Source organism: Silurus aristotelis (assembly GCF_946808225.1).
Source record: "Silurus aristotelis genome assembly, chromosome: 7".
NCBI lineage: Eukaryota > Metazoa > Chordata > Actinopteri > Siluriformes > Siluridae > Silurus > Silurus aristotelis.
Genome location: NC_139580.1, coordinates 20,072,565 through 20,093,730, shown reverse-complemented (window position 1 = coordinate 20,093,730; position 21,166 = coordinate 20,072,565). Strand labels below are relative to the sequence as shown.

The 21,166-nt window shown below is 39.0% G+C and overlaps 1 protein-coding gene and 1 long non-coding RNA gene across 2 annotated transcripts in view; one reads left to right on the top strand and one right to left on the bottom strand.

The window, feature by feature from the left end:
* Positions 1 to 21,166, top strand: part of roraa (RAR-related orphan receptor A, paralog a) — a 248,205-nt gene that overhangs the window by 21,892 nt on the left and 205,147 nt on the right. The gene's annotated exons all lie outside the window — the stretch shown is intronic.
* Positions 15,356 to 19,912, bottom strand: LOC310728480. Its single transcript, XR_014534268.1, has 2 exons — positions 17,158 to 19,912; positions 15,356 to 16,359 (listed from the first exon to the last, which is right to left on the bottom strand). It is a non-coding gene; the product is annotated as an uncharacterized lncRNA (long non-coding RNA).

Sequence of the window (21,166 nt, the reverse complement as noted above, 5' to 3'; positions counted from 1 at the left end):
CATTTTTTCCATCGCAAAAAACTAGGGCGGAGGTTATAAGGGTGAATTTGATATAACAGCCCATCTGATGCAACGCAGCGCCCTGTTAGACACAAACAATAGATAAAGTTGGAAATATAATGGGAGGTAAGGAACGTCACGGTATTCCCAGAGAACGCTCCCTAAAGAGTGAGGAACATTTGTCTGCATATATTTGCAGAGCACACTAGCGGGGAGAGAAATGAAGGTCGCAATAAAATAAATCTATTTCCATATTGGAAGAAATTAAGCGTAACTCCTTGTTCAGAAAGCGGCAGCTGTGCCGCTCATGTTCCTGCAGGACATGGTACAGTTGTGTAGAGGGGTCTGAACTCCTGGCCTGTTCCTCGGAGAATAAAAAACGTGCCTTAAGTCTTAATTTTTAGCGTAGATGCTGATTTAGGTTTTACCACTAGAGGTTTATTGCATAAGATTCCAGTTTTTACAGCCAAACCTCCAGAATGTAAAGAAGTAGCAGATGTTAAAGGTTTATTGATATGTGAGTTCTCTAATGTCTTTCAAAAGGTTTAAATAAAAAAAACGGACCCAAATTTTAACTACTATCACTGGAGCTAAACATTCATTTAGCGAAATCTGATTCTTATGCTGGTTTAGATGTTTGTAATAATAATTCAGTATTCAGGATTGTTGATGCTGTTGTATAGCCAATATAATTTTTCATGATGAAACTTTTGTTATAAAAATATATATTTTTTTTGTCATGCAAGAAAAAACAAACAGCCCCAAAACCCCCCACCCCCCCAAATAAGCCTTAATTTCAGTTTTTGAAACTTTTTAATGAGAACGAATATAAAAAAAAAAAAAAAAAAAAAAAAAAAGGTAAAATGGTGGTGCTCTGTGCATTTACAAAAAATATGTTGTTTTCCTTCATGCTTAACAAAAGAGCTACCTTTTAGCATGGTTATTTTAATTTAGTATTCCCTGGAGAGGATTTTTTGAATATAATTTTTTTTATGCGAATTGCAAATGTTCAATACAGGGCTAAGCACACGAAGCTTCATGTCAAGAGAGTGTTTTTTTACTGCAGTTCTCCTTTGTATAAAAATGAAAGTGGATTATTTTGACTGAAACGTATTGATTATGAATATGTTTCTTTTTTTCCATGCTGGTATTTGATGTGTTAATAAGCATTTGCTCACACTGATGTCGGGCTTTTATTTTCATTTCTGGTTTCAAACCGTCTGAATTTTTTATTATTGTGCACATATTTAAGCCATTGCATTGCAAAATACATTTTACAACAACCATGAGGGTAAAATAAATAAACAAACAAACGAATGAATAAATAAATAAATAAATAAATACTAAATAAAAAGCCGTAACAATAGTTTTGTTGATGTGTTCTCCAACACGTTGGTAAAATATGCAAGACCTTGTCTGAACTGTTCACTTCCCACATTAATTCATGTGAAACATGTCATTTTAATTAGGTCTCTCTTTCCATTAATGGAACAAATGAGCACGTATCTGTGGAGGTGATTTGGAATTGGCAGTTTGGAATTAGATGATGCTTCCTTCACTGAATTCATTCAAGTAGCTGTGATTTAGCTGAGGCCATGTCAGCGTGAGTGCACGTGTGCGTGTGTGCGTGTGTGTGTGTGTGTGTGTGTGTGTGTGTGTGTGTGTGTGTGTGTGTGTGTGAAATTCGGCAGAGGGTCGTGCCCACACTGGCTTCATTAAAAGCGATTAAGGAATAGGTCAGTTTTCTCTGCTTGAGTTCAGCGTGCCAGATCCAAGGCAACGTGTTCATCTTCGTCTGGTCAGCTTCTGCGTCTCTGCTTAACCAGTCAGGCAGAAAACACAAGATGTCATATTTTGTATGTTGGCCTGTCTGATTATACACTGCACTGAGTTCATGTATTTTCTGCTGTGCACAGAAATATGTGTCTGTGTGTGTTCAAATAAATCAAGTTTATATATTTTGTTGAATGCAGACGTAATAAACTGTATATATGTGATAAGTGTGTGATTATAAATAACTAATAGAGAGGATGTTTTTTTTTTGCATTGGAACTCCATATGGAATGAAATCCCTACCGTCCAGGCAGAGGGTTGACGGACACTAACTGTAAACGTGAAATTAATTTTTTCAGGGCACTTTGGCCACCTGTCTGCTGAGACAGAGAACAGGGCTGCCATTTGGTAAGGGCATGGAGTGAGTGTGCCAATGGAGACCAGGTGGGCAAAAATGTTGCCCCATATGTCACCTGATTTGGGTATCAGTTGTTCGCTTGTGGTGAAGGCCAAAGTTATCAGGGCTTTTTTTTCCTTATGCAAAGTACGATTTGTCTACAATTTGTGCACTTTAACGTGTCCCCTGAGCGGTCCCGTCATGTTTGACCGCTTGAGTAAATGCAGTGGCGGAATCCTTGAGACGGGCATTTTAGAAGCGACGAAAGCATTTGGCTTCAGTTCTAGCAGTTCTGAGTAAGTTAACAGACGGCACGAACACCTGGACGAGAGAAAAGCGGAGCAGGAGAAAGCGAGAGAGCGAGAGAACGAGTCTGAGAGGAAAGGGAGGGTTTTGTGCAGCGCGGCGCATATTGAAGCGGTTTTGGAAAGAATGATTTCACTCAAGCGTCTCTTTGAATTAAGCTGAGAGAGAACAGCTCTTTGTAGTCATTTGTCTTCCTTAATCATACAGCGTGGTGGGGTTTTTTTTTTTTGGTTTTTTTTCAGAAACGGCCCATGATGCACGTTTACGTGCACATCTGTGCAGCAGGAGCTGAACGAAACATGTCCATCCCTCACCATTACGAGCAATGAACCAGAGACAGTCTGTCTGAGAACGGCTGAACGTATGGAAGCGGAAATCTGTATGCGAATGGGGTTTGATTTTCGGACTGATAGTGATGGAGAGAATCTTTTAGAAGTGGGATTGAAAGAGAAAGGGGGTGCTCTAACTCACTGTGGATGTGAGGTGGAAGTTGTCCCATGCTTGACAGAGTTTTAGCAAGTTGGAAATTGATGGGGCCCATAGGCAGCATGGCTAATTTTAGTTGAAATCACCTAAGTGGTTTGGCTAATTTATCCCTCCTTCTCGCCCTTACCCCTCTGGACACCCCTCTCCCTCCTATTGCACTGCCCCTACTTTTCTCTCATCTTCCTTCTTCTCGTCGCCCCTATTCTCTTTATCATTCTACCTTCCTTCTTCACTTTTCTCCTCACCTTCTTCAACCGTCCGTTACAGTCTGTCCACACAGAAACTGACAAAAAAACCGTCTCTCTCTCTTTTTCTCCCATTTGCCTTAAACGACGTAAGGTCAAAAGAAATACAAACACAGTGTAGATTCTGCAGCTGACTTTTTGTTATTTCACAATAACGAATGAATGCGAAATTGAGAGAAAATGAGAAAATACCTACAGAAGAGAAAAGAAGTTATAGAATACAGAGATAAAGAGGCAGGTGATGAACGAATAATGTAGGATGAATGAATCACAGCATCTCTGTGCTTCTCCCTCATTTTACACATCAGCAAAGAGATGAGTAAAGCTAGAAATGTTTTTTTCATATATTGTAAAACATTTGTTCAATAGCAAGACTTTTAATCTGTACATCTTTTGACATACTTTTTTATAAAAATGTTTCAAAATGCTTACAGTGGAGAAAAGAGCAGCAAAGAGGCAAAAAAAACATCTTCAAGTACTCAGATAGTAGATAAGTTTGATCTTAATAGTGATGCCAGGGCAAATGTTCAATTAATTATTACTTGAAACATATAAATAAATTAAAATACAAGAAAGAACAATGGCTGAAATGATTAGAAGGAAATATGTCAATGTAATTTTATATGAAAGGAACCAATTTATATGAAAGGTGTTTACTCAACTAGCATTATTTTCTGCATTATGTAACATTAGCAAATTATTTGACTGCGCACAAGTAAGCCATAATGTTAAAGTTATACATGAGTTACTGTAATTGCACAAATATAAATAAAGTACATATTTATGCCTATAAATAAGGAATCAATTATTTCAATATTATCTAGTTATAGATAATAAATATCGTAAATATCGTAACTGGCTTCAGTTTATTACGAGTTCCAATGCTTCATTGTGGATTTGGTTTGGTTAATGCTCATGCTGAATAAATGGCAAATTTTTGTTAAAAAAAAATAAAAAAATAAAATATATATATATATATAATCTTGTATTAATGCTGAAGCAAATGGTTCTTGTTGACTAATGCATCGATTAACGTCAGTGAATGGAACTTAAAGCATTACTTATAATAATAAAGAATATAAGTTTTATTTAAAACTATTTTTTTTAAACTAGCACCCAGTGTTTACATAGTTACGGCTTCTCCTTCATTTGTCTTAGGTCATTTATGAAAACTTGTCCCAGGTCATCTCTTTTTCCCATGATGCTGCTGTTAGAGCGATCCATAAATAAATAATAAATAATTTTAGCTCTTTCCTTAGAGGATTAACAGAAGGGCATAGTCTAGTACAAGTCCAGTAAGAACTACTAAAGCTTTTTATATACATGGTGCCTGTAAAAATGATTCACGGAAGCTTTATGCAAACCGGCCTAGATACACAAACAACTAACGAGGGAGGTCTCAGTAGTACCACAATTCTCCATAATGTTTAATAAATACAATAAACATACATATTTGGGTACAGGTAAGTGTACTTTGTGGTTTTTGTGTACAAGGGAAAGAGTTTGGCACATGAAGGTTCTCTTGTTTTTTTTTTTTCACAAAGATAACTTGTGTTTACTGTAAATATTATTGCTCAAATTGCACTAATGATAATAAACCTATAGAATATTAGCATGATATTTTGTGCCTATTTATAGATACACATTCAATGTTATGGTACATCCACAAAAACAAGTTACGTCCTATTATCACTTACACTATAGCAGCTATTCCATCAACAACCTCACATTTGTTCTCGTGAAGTTAATTAGATTTCAATCTCACACACACACACACACACACACACACACACACACACACACACACACACACACACATACACACATACACACACACACATTCTGATACGGAGAGACTGGTCTGCTCCATTCAATTCAGTTCTATTTGTTTAGCATTTGTAATAATAAACATTGTCCCGAAGCACCTTCATATAAATATGTAGATTGTAAATATACATTTTAAATGAATGCATTTATCCGTTATGAGCAAGCAAGCAAGGAAAAACTTCCTGAGGCAAAATAAGCATGGAACCTTAAAAGAAACCAGACTCCTGAAGGAACGATCCTCATTTTGGTGACACTGGATAGTGTGATTATAAATAATTCTCTTCTATAACTGTGTACTATATGGTCAAAAAAGTGCAGTTATGTAACCAGGATTTTCAGCATAAAGTCTGATTTGTTGAAGTTATCACTGTATGTGAAAAGATCTGCCTTGAAGACTGTACTATGGCTGAAAACCCTCTGATTGTGACACCCAGTAGTCCTTCCATAGAGGAATAAAAGTATGCGTAAATCTTCATATGAACAATTATATGTTTCAAATCGTGTGTGCTGGCACCATTTGGAGACTTGTTTTGTTTTGATTCATCTTGGATCTTTTCTGCGTTTATTCCGCCTCTTCATTTGTCCTTGCTCTTATTCTGCAGAGCGAATGTGATGACTGAATCATTTCTGCTTGTTTATTCACAACTCAAGAAATAATAAGACAGAAAACTCTGCACAAGAGGGTCAGCTTGTCAGCATATTTTACGTTCAGCACTTGTACAGTAGTGCTAATAAGATAGCAGTGCCGGCGAACACACGAGCGAAGCTGACTTCTAAAGAAGACCACTTGTGTGTGTGTGTGTGTGTGTGTGTGTGTGTGTGTGTTTTTCCCTGGGATTTGTATTATTATCTTCTTTAGTGCCACCTAATTGAATTTCAAGCTCTTATCGGGTTGCTGAGGATTAAAGGAAAGAGCAAACAAAAGAACGATATTGTACACGCTACATCGCAGGTGAATGAAGCTGTGCAACTACATTTACTTCTGATATAAAGAGCGCTATTGCTAAACGTCAGTATTAATATCTGGCCGATCGCTTCCATCCGTTCTTTCTAAAGCCGAGGGGAGCCGATAGCAGCGAGTCCATTATGCATTAGATGAGGCCTGTGAACCCTTACATTCAAAATGAGTTTGAGACAGAGGACGGAGTGTCTCCAATTCCCCTCTCAACATTTGTGTCACACTGATAAAAATCATTAGGGCAGTCTCTGGTTGCCTGTGCCTGTCTGTTAAGTGCCTTCCCTGCTTCCCTGTGCTCAGCCGTGTCTCACAGAGCTGAAGAAAATGATATCTTTGCAGTCTTGCGTCGAAGCCAAGCGCTCTTGGCAGCGTGAAGTGCGCGGCTCTGCCTGCCAAGCACCTGGTCAAACTGAACACAATGAGCAGCTTATGGATGCTGTCCATCCTCAGACATCATTTTTAGCCATGATATGCTGTGAAACAGTTGAGTTTGAAGGGAATTCTTGTGGGAAGAACTTGAAAGGAAAAAAATAAAAGTCAAAATGTTTTTTTATTTCTTTTTAATTTTTTTTATTTATCCTGACTAATTTTTTTAAAGCATTGCTGAGCCTCGCCTGCTTCCCTTCCCCAGACACCCGAAGAGGATTTGACTGCTAAGTAGTCTTCTTCTGCCAGTTTTGTCTCTCGTATTTAACTCGTCATTGTTTTTCAGGGTTGTTTGCCTTTTTATGCTGTTCTGTACAGTTGTGCTTATGTTCTCTTATGGATAGTTTTTATTCCGTAACGTATCCTAGATTATGAACAATTGAGCTTTCTGTTTGTTTACTGGGAGTGAAATGTTTTTCCCTCTGCTATCTGTTAAAATGCTGACATGAAAATGCTTACAACAGAGAACTTGACTTTAATAGGTTCTCAACCTGTTCTGGCCCAAAGATTCTTGCAGCCGCATTCTCCAACATCCACGTTTTTTTTTACCCAAGATTCACATGTTGTGCTTCTTTATTATTAATATTATTAAAAAAATTGTCTATGATTCAAATGACATTTAATTGCAATACATGAAAGAGCGAACGATTACACATGGGTTCTTTTTTTATATACACATTTACTGATGCTTTTAGGAATTGCTGTGCCTCAGAGCCAACTTCAGGCACTCTGTACTCACCGTGTCTAATGAGAGGACTGGGCTTGTGCGTCATACTGCAGCTTTTTGTTAAAGGGAGGCAATGTGATAGAAAGCATGGCTGTTACACAGGATATATCTGCATAACTTTTGATGTTTTTCTGGTTAGTACACAGTATAAAAATATTTATTATAAAATTCTGTATGTTTACTAAAAACGTATACCCGTTTAATATAACTCCGTCCATGCTTCATCTCAGACTGAAGTATAGCTTCCGTATTGTTTACATCATCAGCATACCGTCATGTAAAATGCATGTATAGTATACAATTACAGGAAGATCGTAAATGAATAAAATGTCTCCATGATCTGTATCTACTGAAATATCGCATGTATTGTGATTCTAAACCCGTTTTGTTAGTTGCAATGAAAAGTATCAAACACTGTGTCCCAAGTTGTTTTGTCTCTCACACACACACACACACAAAACAATAAAAGCCTGGAGTAGGAGGTTCCTCAGCTTATGCTCCCTCCTCCTTTTTTGTATAGAACTGCTGGATTTTACACAATGGGCACGGTTCGAACAATGGCTGTTTGCAAAATATGCAAAGTCAAGACTGGCGTGTCGAAGAAAACAGAAATCATTTGTTTAACCACCAAGAAAAGCACCCCAAAGAGTGTGCCGCAAATCCAGATAACACAGGGGCGTGCACGTGAGCGTAACATCAGCGCAGCCAGAAACAGCACTGAAGTAAACAAATGCATTTGGCACCACTTGTGAGAAAGCGAATAAGCGCTGGAAAGACATGGCTGCTGCTGTGACATTTTACCTGGCCAAGAAAATAATACCCCTTTTAAACAAGGGGCTTGAAGCCACTTATAAAAATAGCTGATCCTGAATACGACTTAGTTTAAAATATTTTTCTAACATCACCTTTTCCCAGCTGAATGGATGCCATGAGAAGTGCAAAAACAAACACTGGGACATAACGAGAATGTAGACCTACTAATTCACAAACTCAATTTTCAATCACCTTTAAATTGATTGCACTTTTACACACTGAATACACACAAAAACTAAATAAAAAATGAAAAAAGGTGATTATTTTTGCTTGACAGCCCACCACGGGTTTAATTATAAATCTTCAATTTTAGAATATTTCTTGATTAAAAACACAGTATAATTTGAGCAACCACATGAATGAAATGTAATGTTTAAGGGGAAATAGTAGCATTTAAATTATTACTTTTAAATATTCCCATAATATTTTATATACATCTCGGTTGACTCCACAATCTGTTGTGTATGTGAAGGGATCAGCGGCCGTTGTGTCTTGTTGTTAAGAAAATAATATTAATGTTTGTAAAGTAATTAATAAAACTTTTATAGTTGTGTTTTCTTTATCCAGACTATGAATGCTCTGTAGTACATGCTATTTCTTTAACACAAAAGGATGTGAGAGATTGAGGCCTGCAAGTCACCATAGAACGGATCTAATAATGGACTTCGCAGATGGGGGGTAGCTGGAATGGAGCTATGTGCCGACTCCATGGGGTCGAGGAAAGCGCAGAGTGTCAAAGCGACTCCCATGCCGAACGCACTAGTGGGGGAATGGATACCGTCTGGCAGACAGGTTGGCACTCTGCTCTTTCCCCCTGTACCTGCGCTGGAGGTAGTCCAGGGTTAATTATAGTCGAGCACTCGAGTCTAGTGTCAGCATGCTGTGGGGTGGGGTGGGGGGGATTGTCACACTTCTATGTCCTAAACAGCAAAGACAAGAGGAAAGGCGTGCTCTTCTCTGGCTTTAAAGTTTCCCCATGCATCTCTGTATAATGTAATAAAAATGTTCCTGTATAAATTGCTCGGAATAACAGGTGTCATGTGGAAGTGAGGAACCTGTCAGGAGTCTGTCCACCGCTTGCTGCTGCTGGATGGAGACATTTTTCAAAGTCACCTTTTTAAGGGGAGTTAAAAGATATTTTTGTTTCGCTATTCATTGTTTCCCTCACATGAAGTATAATCTGTTGCTTTTCTTATACGCAGTGTGGCTTGCGCTATCGAGTCACACCGCCGTTCTATGTCCTAGAAAAAAAAAAAGAACACTTTGCGTTTCCAAAAAGTTTTGTTCCTGCTGCCCGGTTATTTTTACACTGGCCCATTTCCACGCTTGTTGTGGCATTATTTTGACCTTACACAGAGCACCTTCTCTCAAGTTAAATTAGCTTTCGCCATTCGAAGAAACAGAGCAATGTAATGGCTTTTGACTGGTTTTTTTTTTTTTCTGCTTCTGGAACGTGAAGAAATGGAAGTAATGTGCCATCAGGGTTAATAATATTCCTTCTTTTCAAAAGGTATCGAGGGATGCAGGGCGTCCTTGACAACGACAGCACCTCGCTTTCACCCTGCACCTCATTCCGCTGTCCGTCAAAGTGCAACGTGACCCAAAACGTATATGTCAACGAACTTCTCGTATCTATGAACCATTGCATGAAGCATAATATCATTCATGCATCGTTCTCACAGGGAGTAATCAGCATAGGAATATCAACTCCTGTGGATCAATTGATACTCATCAGCTTTTTGTTTCAACAGAATACAGGCAAAACTGCAACAATTTAACTCATGCAAGTCAATGAACACCCGGGGCTGAGCTTCCAGAGGTGGCTGAACATGATGAGGGCAAGAAAGGGAGATGTGGAATGAAAGACGAAGCTGCAGTCTCTCTGTTATTGTTTGATAGGCTGAGAGTGACTGGGAGAGGAGCTCAGCCTGAGGCCCGCCGAGGTTTGCGCCACCTGTTTGTTTTCCTCCTCATCCGTGCATAGAGCTCTTAAATGCCTTGCTGTACCCGGTCCCGTGGGACCCAGGGGTGTGAGATCCAACACAAAAAAGGTGACAGAGGAGTCGTGGGTTGTCGTATTAACTTGGGGATTTATGATTTATTAATCTGCGCTTCTTTAAATCTGAACCGAAGCGTTGCGAGGTTATCCAGCTCAGTCCCCCCAGGAGTAATCTTGCTGCCTAGAACAATTGAGAAGCACTGCGTTTTTTTTTGGTCTTCTTTAACTGCCGGAAAGTGCTCACTCCATTACTCCTCTGAGTGCAGCTGGGGGACAGGGGAAGTAGAGACGGAGCATTGGGATATATAGAGACATAGAGAGAGAGAAAGAGAGAGAGAGAGAGAGAGAAGTAGGAATAGGGATGCAAGGGAATGGAAAAGAGGAGAGGGTCATACACGACCCAGCCACAAAAAAGTTTGTTATTCCTCCGAGGGCTTTATTTTCGTCCTCTTGTACACAGCGATTCCTCGTTTTTTCCGCATATTGTTCTAGGCAAGAAAACACTTCTGCATGTAAAGGAGTGTGAGAAAAATCAGTGTTTATGAACATTCCCTCCCCACCCATTCCTCTGATCTTGTCTTTATATAAAGCACTGACACGGTTACGTAATAATTTATCGCTCGCACTTATCGACTCATTCGGACTGTGGTTGAAAGTGTTCCTACAGGAGAAAGCTCCAAACTGTCTCCTTGCATGTTACCAATTAGATCTACAGTGTTTAACGTTTCCCTGCACATGATGGAGTGCTTCTCCTTGGTTCCGTGACTGCTTAAATCAAAGTCATTCGCACCTGAAAGGCTGAGATTAGGCGAAAGTCACGCCGAAGGTACAGTAATGGCCCGAGGTCCCTACTCCTCCACAGTGGAGACACATTCAGCAGGAGAGAAACAGGGCTGGTGCCAGACAGATCTTTGGCAGGCCTCTTTCTCTTCACTTGGCCGGGTGGTCGATCACACCATCACAGCCAACAAGACGGTTAAAAAAGCAACAACATGGACGTGCAGGCGGTGGAAGCTGTCAGCGTGCAGTAACAATGCTGGTGTTTCACTGCCTTTAGTCATGGAGAATGGATGAGTAATGAATCAGTACCAGGCTGGAGAAGGTGTCGTTATTTAATATTAATAACACACCACATGTTTGTGTGGTATATGCATTTTGAGATTTAGCATTTTGTATAAACATTTTGTGTGACTTATCTATGAAATTCCTTTCCCTTGCTGATGTGGAGATTTTCATCTGTGGGCCAGATCTTGCCAAGACGTATGCAGTTGATTATAGTGCTACATTTTCCATTGATGGTGTTTGTCATTTTGAAGTGTCTTGTTGAGTTGCATGGATTTACGGTATGTACAGTGGCATTTGTCATTACAGCATGTTCTGGTTTCCATTTTTTCTGTCAAACTGTTTCTAAAAATACTCTTATGAAGAATAGTATGAGAACATACATCTGGAGGTGTGAATTGAAAAAAATTGAAAAAAAGACACTTTCATGGTTTTATTAACACATTTTACTTTATAGCATTAAACTTAGATTAATAATACAATAGTCTTACGTATTGTACAGCAAACCTTTCATTCATTCATCTTCAATTGCCATTTTATTGTGATCAGGGTCACACTGGTATTGACTTCTTGACTTGATTGGTACAGAGAAAATAGACAGCATGTGTTTTTTATTTTATTATCTATTTTACAAGGAGGAAGACCGAATATTAGAAGCATTAGACGAATTCTGGAACCCAAATATAACACACATACGAAATGAAACTGTGGAATTCAATGAAATATAAAAAATAAGTTAGTTCTCAATACCGTCAAGACACTCGTACACTGTCAGATGACATTTTTTGTACATTTTGAAAACTTTGTGTCCCATTTATTGCCTTAATACATTAAAATATTAACTGGGCACCCTGATATTATGTCTATTATATAATATGATATATATTGATATATATCATATTTATATCATAAATTTATTTATATTTCATATTTATATGATATATTATTATATTATATGATATTATAGCTTATGGACCTTTACTATATATGCTTATTATTAAAAGGAATAGTTGAGATGCAATAAAGTTTTCATAATACTGTGCAAACAAACAAAAAGTATATTATCGAATGTATTTTATCAGTTAGTTCCTTTACCGAAAACTATAATTAGCTATGAAGTGAATATATGGTGTCAGGATTATGGGCCGTGGACTACGTTACCCAGCAGCCACAGCACTCCTTGTCTGCAGCGTGTCACTAATGACTCACAGCTGTTCCTTGTCACCTTGATTAGCACATGATTTTAAGTCTCACCATGCTTTGCCTCACGGTTGCCCCTTCATGGTGGTGATCAGTCTTCCAACAGATCGCTCGGGTTATGTTTTTGCGTCCGTGTATTGTTTTTGTTGCTTGGGATTTCGGTTTGTCATATTCATCTACAGCACGTTTGTCCCTCATCTCAAGAACGACTGAAAGATAAAATACACTTGGTGTATGCATGACCCCCTTCTCACACGCAAGGTTTCAGGGATAGGCTCTGGATCTTCTGTGCTCTTGACTATGATAAAGTACTCACTGAAGATGATGAATAAAATGCATCCACGCTGGAAACCTGCCAGTTGTAATTTTACTTAATACCCCAGCAATGTCATATCTCATACTGTTTCTTGTCAGTTGTGTCATTCATGCCTCTACATATCAACTTCCTGTTGCTGCTTGATTTACTTCACTTAAGTTAATTCATGGTTATGATCATATCTCCACACTGTTTAGGCCATTACAAGGATCACATAATTGATGCACTTCATTCACCTGCATAATGTAATGCGATCTGTGGGACAGGGCTTTATTTTCTCCTCCAAACTGGGAGAGATTTGCATAGATTTGCAAATAGAATATCCTAGAACACACAGCTCTCTGTTAGGAGCACACACCTTGAAGAAATGAAACAGAGAGTTGTACGTGAGTCAGTAGAGGGAAAACTTGTAAGGGAGCGTTCGCTCACACACATACGGACGGCTAAAATAGGAAGCAAAGCTCTGATTAGAATCGCAGCAGATGGATGTTAGAGGAATAAAGCGATGCCAGTGTTGTTCTGTGCAGTCAGGTGCCAGGTCTGGGCTCTGAGGAGCAGCGGCGAGCAGAGCAGAGCTGATGTAATATGACAGCTTTGCTGTTCTCCGAACAGCCACTCCAAGGTCACTTTGGCTGGAGCCCACTCTGGAGAGAAACGCGTGGTTTGTAACATTGATCACAGAATAGCGATTAATATGAATACATGCTAAAAGGCTCACAAAGTGTGTACGTGTGAGCATGTGTCTGAGTGTTTATGCACTCTTATATGATGAATGAGATTCTTTGTGAGGTTTAGCCACACAGGAAAACTATCATTCTGTTTTGTTAGTACTCGCGTCAGGTGCTACTTTTTCTTGCTGTGCATGCCTGTGTGTAAAAACCTCTTTCACCATTCAGTCGCTATTTGAGGATCCCGTGTGAAGTTCATTAATGAGTTTGACAAAGTTTATAAATGTCAGTCCTACCTGTAAAGTTTCAGAGGAACCGGAGGCTTTTTACCCCATGCACAGGCTGCGCAGAGCAGCGTGGTTTGCTAGTTAATAAATCATGCAGGATGAGTTTATCATGGAGATAGAGAAGCCCCCTCTGGGCTCCACTGGGTAACACTGTTTCTGGGAGCTGCTATAACACATGATGAAATGCTGCTGTCAAAAGCATCACTTTTATAGCTGCAAACTTTTTATCTTTATCCCTGTCAATAGTAGGGTTAGAAGACTTGTTTATGAAGTTTATGTTCTGCATTACAAACTAAGAAGCGGCGAACAAAAAGGCTTTTCTGAATGCGCAGGTAATGCGAGTGAGGAGAAACATGTTAATAACAACATTCAGAGGTAAAATTAGTTTTTCTGTTTTGTATCAAATTCTGCCTGGATTATAAACAAAGGTTTACCAACTTTAAAATTTTCTTGGTAAACACTAAGATTCGAGGGATGAAACCAAAATTTGGATATGTTACACATAGAATACAGAAAAGACTCAAGTTGGAGCCAGTGGTGTGCGTTTGGACTGATGAGAATGATGCTTTAATGAGGCTACGAGACACTGCACACATTTCAACCTCTGGGTTTTTCTCATTGTTTTGTATTTTAATTAAATAGACAATTCAGGTTTAGGCCACACCCCCTTTGGGTTTTAGATTTGACTACAGTGTCATATTGGAGTATTTGGAGGACTAAATAAATACAAAAACATGCATTTTGTTAAACCCTATAGCAAGAACGGTCTGTCCAGAACATATTGTATAATTCTAAATAAGACAATGTTTTTGAGGGAGCATCAAATTTACCTGTTTTTTTTTTTTTTTTTTTTTTTTTTGTATTTTAGAAGCTGAAATGAAAAAGAAGTGGTGTAATTAAATGTCCATTACTGAAAACACTAGAACAATTAGTTTTTCCTCTTTTCTAAAACCTGTTATGTCTCACTGTTCATACTAGGGCGTAATTGCTTCTCAAAACCCACGATTTCGGTCGAGGCTCCCAACTCTTGAGAGTGACTTTGAAGATAGAGACACACCAGTGCCCCAGTGCTGCGGCAGTGGCGGCGCATTTTAGGGAATAGAGGAGGCAGTAATGGGAATCTCAACTAATGACTTGGGAGAACAAACCTTGGTCTCTTAACATCAAAACCTTATTATTTTTAGCTCTGGCCAATGTTAAGCTTATTCCTGTTACTGGGACTATTCTTTGTGCTATCAGATGTGGAAATTAAAGCTAAATGACTTAAGGGGGCGACGGCTCATACTACAAGTAGGCTAGCCTGCCCTTCAACTGAGCTCAACTTGACATATCTGTCCATTATAAGCTTTTTCTTTTTCTCAGGTTGTGCTTAGATTGGCAAAAGGACATTGTTCTTGTGACCAAAGTGGGGTTTGACATAATGTTAAAACCTAATAACTTACAATGGTGGTTTTTATTTGATTGTTTGCTAAATTATAATTATCTGCTTTACAAATACCTTGGCCATTTCTTTGGTTTCCAAGAGGAGAAGCAACACCAAGACATTTTTAGGCAAGTGCAACATCTTAAATAAACTTAGGACCTTTTCATATATCTTAGATATTTTGTCCAGTATTATTGTAAAATCCTATAATTGTCAAGAATAAGAACAAATTGTTAAGTGAGGAAGAACATGATCAGTTCCCAGTACATGGCCAAGGTCAAAAACAGCCAGAGTTTTTTTCTTTATTCATCTGGAAAAAGTACCATTTATTGCCAGTACCATTTACCATTTATTGTTTGAGTCATAAATATAATGTCTTATAAACATCATTCTATTTCTTGCTTTAAGGGCTTAATTTAACAAACTATAAGGTTGGCAGACCTTTTTTTTGCTTTTTGTTGTTATAGTTTTTTATTTGTCCTTACAATATGTTTTTTGGCAAAGATACATGATAAAGTGCAGCTTTTTAATTAGGTAATAAACACACCTCACTTTAATGATAAAAATGTGTACTGCTTGATTAATGTACCTAATAACTGTACTTTGTAGGTGTAAGTGACTGTCCTTACTGTTTCAACAAACTATCAAAAATGCTTCTTATTTAAAGTAGACTATGCTGTGCTTTTTTTTTAGCCTGGTTTGTGATGTTCGTCACCTATGCAGACATGAAAAGTGCCAGGTTTGTCTTTAAAGCAATACCTCATGAAGAAAGACAAACACAAATGGTGTTTAATACCAATACTGGCCTTTTTTATTTGAATAATTAATGACATTGTACAATGAGGTTTTAGACTTGATTCTAGACCCACACCCTATAAGCTGCCTTTGAGACTTTTTGGCATCACCAAATCATTGCTTCATTGTAAAGGCTACTGCCTCTGTGGTGTTACAGGGGAACAACAGCAGTTGAAAGCGCAGGATGTGGGAAAACATCATTCTGAACATATTCAGCCCAGGGTAGGAAGTGTGCCCACTCATCTTGGCAGTTGTAGCAGTGATTCCTTAGAAACCTCCAGAGATCCTGGTTTGCAGCTGTAGTTGACCATTGTCCCTGCGGGTGGTAGTTAGAGTTGAGGTTTCAAGTGACCCTCAGTCTTTTTAAGAAGTCTCTCCAGAATCTGGATGCGAATTGAGGACTTCGGTTCATGACTGTGTCCTCCACACTACTATAGTGTGAAAAGGTAAACAGTGTATTAACAACCTAAAATGCAATAGGTCAGAGATTTAGGTCGTATTCACGCTTGGGATTTTTTTTTCCAGACTCTGGGTCAATCGCCATGAGATTTTGGTAGGTTTGGTGATGTCTAAATGCTGTTTTTGAGCCTGTGAGCAGTCCAGAGAACCAGTCTGGTCCTGTTGCAATTGGTAGTCAGGGATGTGGTTGAACTGAATCAGAATCAGAATCAGAATCAGGTTTATTGGCCAAGTGTGTTGACACACACAAGGAATTTGGTTCCAGCTGTTTGTTACTCTCAAAAGTACAGACATAAATAAAAACCTATACATGACAAAACAGACATGACAAGACAATACAGACAATACAAGACAATACAAGACAATACAGACAATGTGAGACAGTATAGACAGTGTGTGTAATAAATAGGGATACAGACCAGTAATGTACATAAAGTGTGGGAGTGCATGGTAGTGCAAATGACAGTATTGTGTGCCAGGTATGATTAGAGAGTTTACTATAAAACTTTGTACAGTAAATAGCAGCAATAGTGTGTGCAACATATACAGATACTGTGATGCGTGAGAGTTCTGTGCAGTACTCATAGATGTGAAGCAGGGAATATAATTATGGTCAGTTGTTAGTGAGGGTGATTGCTTGGGGAAAGAAACTGTTCCTGTGTCTGGCAGTTTTAGTGAACAAATTCTGTAGCGCCTGCCAGAAGGGAGGAGCTGAAAGATGTTGTGTCCAGGGTGTGAAGGGTCATTAATGATTTTTTCTGCCCGGTTTCTGGTTCTTGTATGGTACAAGTCCTGAAGAGTGGGCAGGGGGGCACCAATGATTTTTCTGCTGTTTTAACGGTTTTCTGCAGTCTGTTTCTGTCCTGTTTTGTTGCTGCTCCAAACCAGATGGTGATTGATGAGCACAGGACAGATTCAATGACTGCAGTGTAGAACTGTATTAACAGCTCCTGTGGCAGACTGTACTTCCTTAATTGACGTAGAAAGTACATCCTCTGAAAAAGGATGACGTCCATATCAGGTATGAAAGGAGTAGGTTTGCTCTTAGACCTCCATGGTGAGTAACTTGTCCTTGGTCCAACTCGATTATATTACATCCTGTGATAAGTATATTACTTCCTGTTTCCTAAATTACTAACAGGAAATGATTGTTATGGAGAGGGAACAGCCTTACTGATATATGGAGTGAAGAATGCATTTAAACGCATCAGGTCACAAATTCATAAGAACTGAATGATTTATGAGAGCAGCTTCAACTCAAGCAAGATTCACTTAAGCAGTTAATTAGAGTTGAAATAAATAATTGTCAGCAATATTATAGTATAGGATTTCTTAATAAAAAGATAATAAGCTTGAAAGAAGGAAAAGGAACATTTCACAATAATGTATATAATGTATAAAATAACTATTGACCAACAAGTATTAAAAACACACTTTATTATGATTGGTAATGTGGTATTGTTAACCTTGTAGTACAAGAGAACAGTGTCTTATGCATCTTGCATGGGTAAAACATTTTAAAAAATGTTTTGTGAATTCCCAAACAATCCAAGAATCAGTCATGGGTGAAACTGAAACATTCACTTTATGTGTGCAGTTAGATGACACTTTTGAAATTAATCATCTACAGCTAATTTTGTAAACTCCTGAAAAAGTCTGTCATGGCTTCAAAGGGTAGTTGTGAGTGTAGTCGTTTTGCAAAAGAATACATAAGAATTTGTTTATCTCGTAGGTGCTTCATGAAACATCATCCGTTCTACATGTACAACAGCTTGAGCCAAAGTAGGCCACAAAAATGCTGAAAGGGTCTGTGTGGTTTGTGCGATACCCAGGTGTCCGGTAACTATTTTGGTACTGTATGTGCCCATGTGATTAGGACTTCACGTGGGCATGTAGATTTTAATAGTGGTGGTCTGGACCTGGATCAAAGTTTGTTCCTTAAGGTTGACAAATACATGAGAAAAAAGCAGGATTAGACAGCATTAGGAAAAGTAAGTTGCGTACTCTAATAGCAGTGGCGAACAGTTGAGTTTGCTTGTGTAAGTGAGGTCAGTGGTTGATAGAGTGATAAGGCAGATCGCTTGAAAGCCTGCTCATTATTAAGGGATGTACTGACAGGTAAAACTCCAAATAAAGCAGGCATTTAACCCTCTTAAGGCCTATTTCAATGGGAATTCTTTCAAGATGACAACTGTGATAAAAGTTTTGCATCTGAATGACTGTGTTTCCTGGTAATCCATATTTGAATAACATACGCTCACTTTATTTAAACTTCACAATCCTGATATGGTGTCAAGTGAATATAAAGCTGGCTTTATGCTGTTATCTGTCCGTATAATGACAAGTTAAATCTGTTTTATAAACTTTTTCCCCCATTTTAATGACCACCCAGCAGACAAAGTCCATATCCATAGCAACTACAGTACAATTGTCTAAGCTCATTGAAAGCATCCATCAATCTGTGATCGTCAAAAACATTTACTCTCAACTCATGTTGGGTGGGCAGTTCTTTTTTTTGTTAGCTTGTTTTAGATGAGCTATCTGCAAAGTCAGAATGTCAATACTATATGACTAAAATGATCACTGTTGAGTTGGAGGTGATTTTAACATTCTCAGAAGAGAGTAGATAGACATTGTGGATAAATAAAGCCATGGTCATCATTGCATTTTAAATACAATGCACTGGAGCATGAAGCCAAAATAACATTATATGGCACTGTTAAGTTACTTTTGTATTCTCTTTCTCTTCATTATCTGGTCAAATGGCTGCAAACATATACAAATTGTGCTTCGTTGAACAAATCTCTTCACTCTGCGCCGGCCAAAGAATGCAATTTATGTCAGAGGATGTTTTCATAACCCAATTTAGCTCATTTCTAAATTAGACTGCATGAAATGTCGGTTGTCTTAGAACTGCGTACAATGGAGTATCTTCCTTGTTTATTTAATGGGATGTACTTCGAAGGGGCAGTCTTGTGCAGCTTGATCAGTGTAGCTAAGTGTATTTCCGTTCGTTGTATGAGTATTTAGCGAGTTATAGAGGGAGATGCTGATCAACAACTGTTAATGCAGAGGAAAGCCAGCCTCTCTGAAACAGATCCTAGTATGACACAGGAAAGCTCTCTTTCTTTTCCAAAAAAAAAAAAAAAAAGATCCCTCCTCATCTAGGACAGACGTGAGCTGACAGCACACGGCTCAGCTCTTCTGAGGATACTGGACCCAGACAGGCTGACTTATTTATCTGTATTGTGTGCTTTACCTACTCCAGGATCACATGGACTCCTAGGACACAGTGAACTTTTCTTCTTTAATTTCAGGCCCAGCTTTACCTTATAAGCAACAGTTCATTTATTAATGCCAATAACATGCCCTTCTTAGGCATATAACAGTACCAGTTGCACATGTTCAATTGGAGTTCTAGATAGGGCGGTTGTATTCGTTAGGCCTGAGCTCGATGCGCCGTACACCATCCTGAAGTTTAGCTGTTTCCCACTCTTTCTAGTGTTGGAAAGAAAAGCAGGGGAAATCTCAAGATACCTGCCAACAGGCTTTGGAATATATTTAGCGGAAATGTTTATGATGCCAACGACCTGGGCTGGCTTCTCATTAGCCGATAAACCAGTCGCAAGGGTTTGAGGGCGACATTAGTCTTTTGGGTGCTTCTTCAAACACTTCCCATATTTATACTGTACCCATCAACTTCTTCTCCAGACGCCTCTCGTGCACTTAAAAAAAAAAAAAAAAAGAAGTTGCTTAGTTCAATGCCACCAAATAAATGCAAAAGTTGCAGTAAACTTGAGGAGATCAAACACACGGGCGGATGTTGAGATGCTGGCCAGTGTTCTGAGTGCTGCATAATTCATGCTCTCCAACTTGGGTCCTCCCTAATGAGGGTCTTGTGGCTGTTTTTGGATGTTTGAGGATGTGCACTGAGGGGAAAAAGCTTGCTTGTGTGACACACACACAGAAGCGCCAGAAGCCTCACAGCACCAGCGCGGAGATGAGAGCCACTGCGTCTAACTAGAGGGAGCACTCGCGGCAGATTTAGTGAGTGCACCTTAAACTGCAATCACTCAATTACTTAGCAGCACATAATCACAGCCAAATTGCTTGGTTTGTTCCAACCTATTGCAGCTAATTACACCATGTCCTAGTGACTAGTCAATTAGGGATGCGTTTTCATTTGAATCATTTCAAGCAGCATTGAGCCTGAGGCTAGAGCTTTGCCTCGAAACGCACGAGAAACGAAATGACTTAAATTCACCGAGAATGCATGACCCGTTGACTGCATTTGGAAATGTAGCCATTGCCTATGTAATTAAAGCAGAAGGAATATACACTACTGGTTTCAGTACTCTGAATTCTGTGTCGTTCCTGCTCTTGCATCAGGCAAGGCTTGCACCAAAGCAATACTGCTGGCCGTGTAATCAATCACTGCAACAATATAGGGATTATCACACCAGAAGGGACTGCTTTACAGTGAGCTCTTCCTAATCAAAGTCGGTGTAACCACAGCAGCTATTAATACCAGAAATCCCCTTGACAGTGTGTACCACTGTTGCTTATCCATATAGACACTTCATACGTATATGCCAACCAGCTGTACTTGGAGCTTTATAATACTAACGCCACTGAAAATCTATGAACCCAGGAACATGGGGAAGATAGAGCATAATGTAATACGCCACTAATGTTACAGAACATAGTAAGAGTAGTGGACACCTGGCCATCACATCTTTGTGCTTTCGTTCCAGATTTAATCCCTCTTAGCTGTAATAACCTCCACTCTTCTGGGAAGGCTTTTCACTAGATAATGGAGAGTGGTTGTGGGGATTTGTGCTCATTTAGCCACAAGAATTTTAGTGAAGTCAGGCACAGATGTCAGGTGAGGAGGCCTGACATGCAGTTGCTTTTGCAGTTCATCCCAAAGGTGTTCAGTGGGAGTGAGGTCAGGACTCTGTAAAGAACACTCTAGGGTTAGGGTTCTACTCCAGCTTTG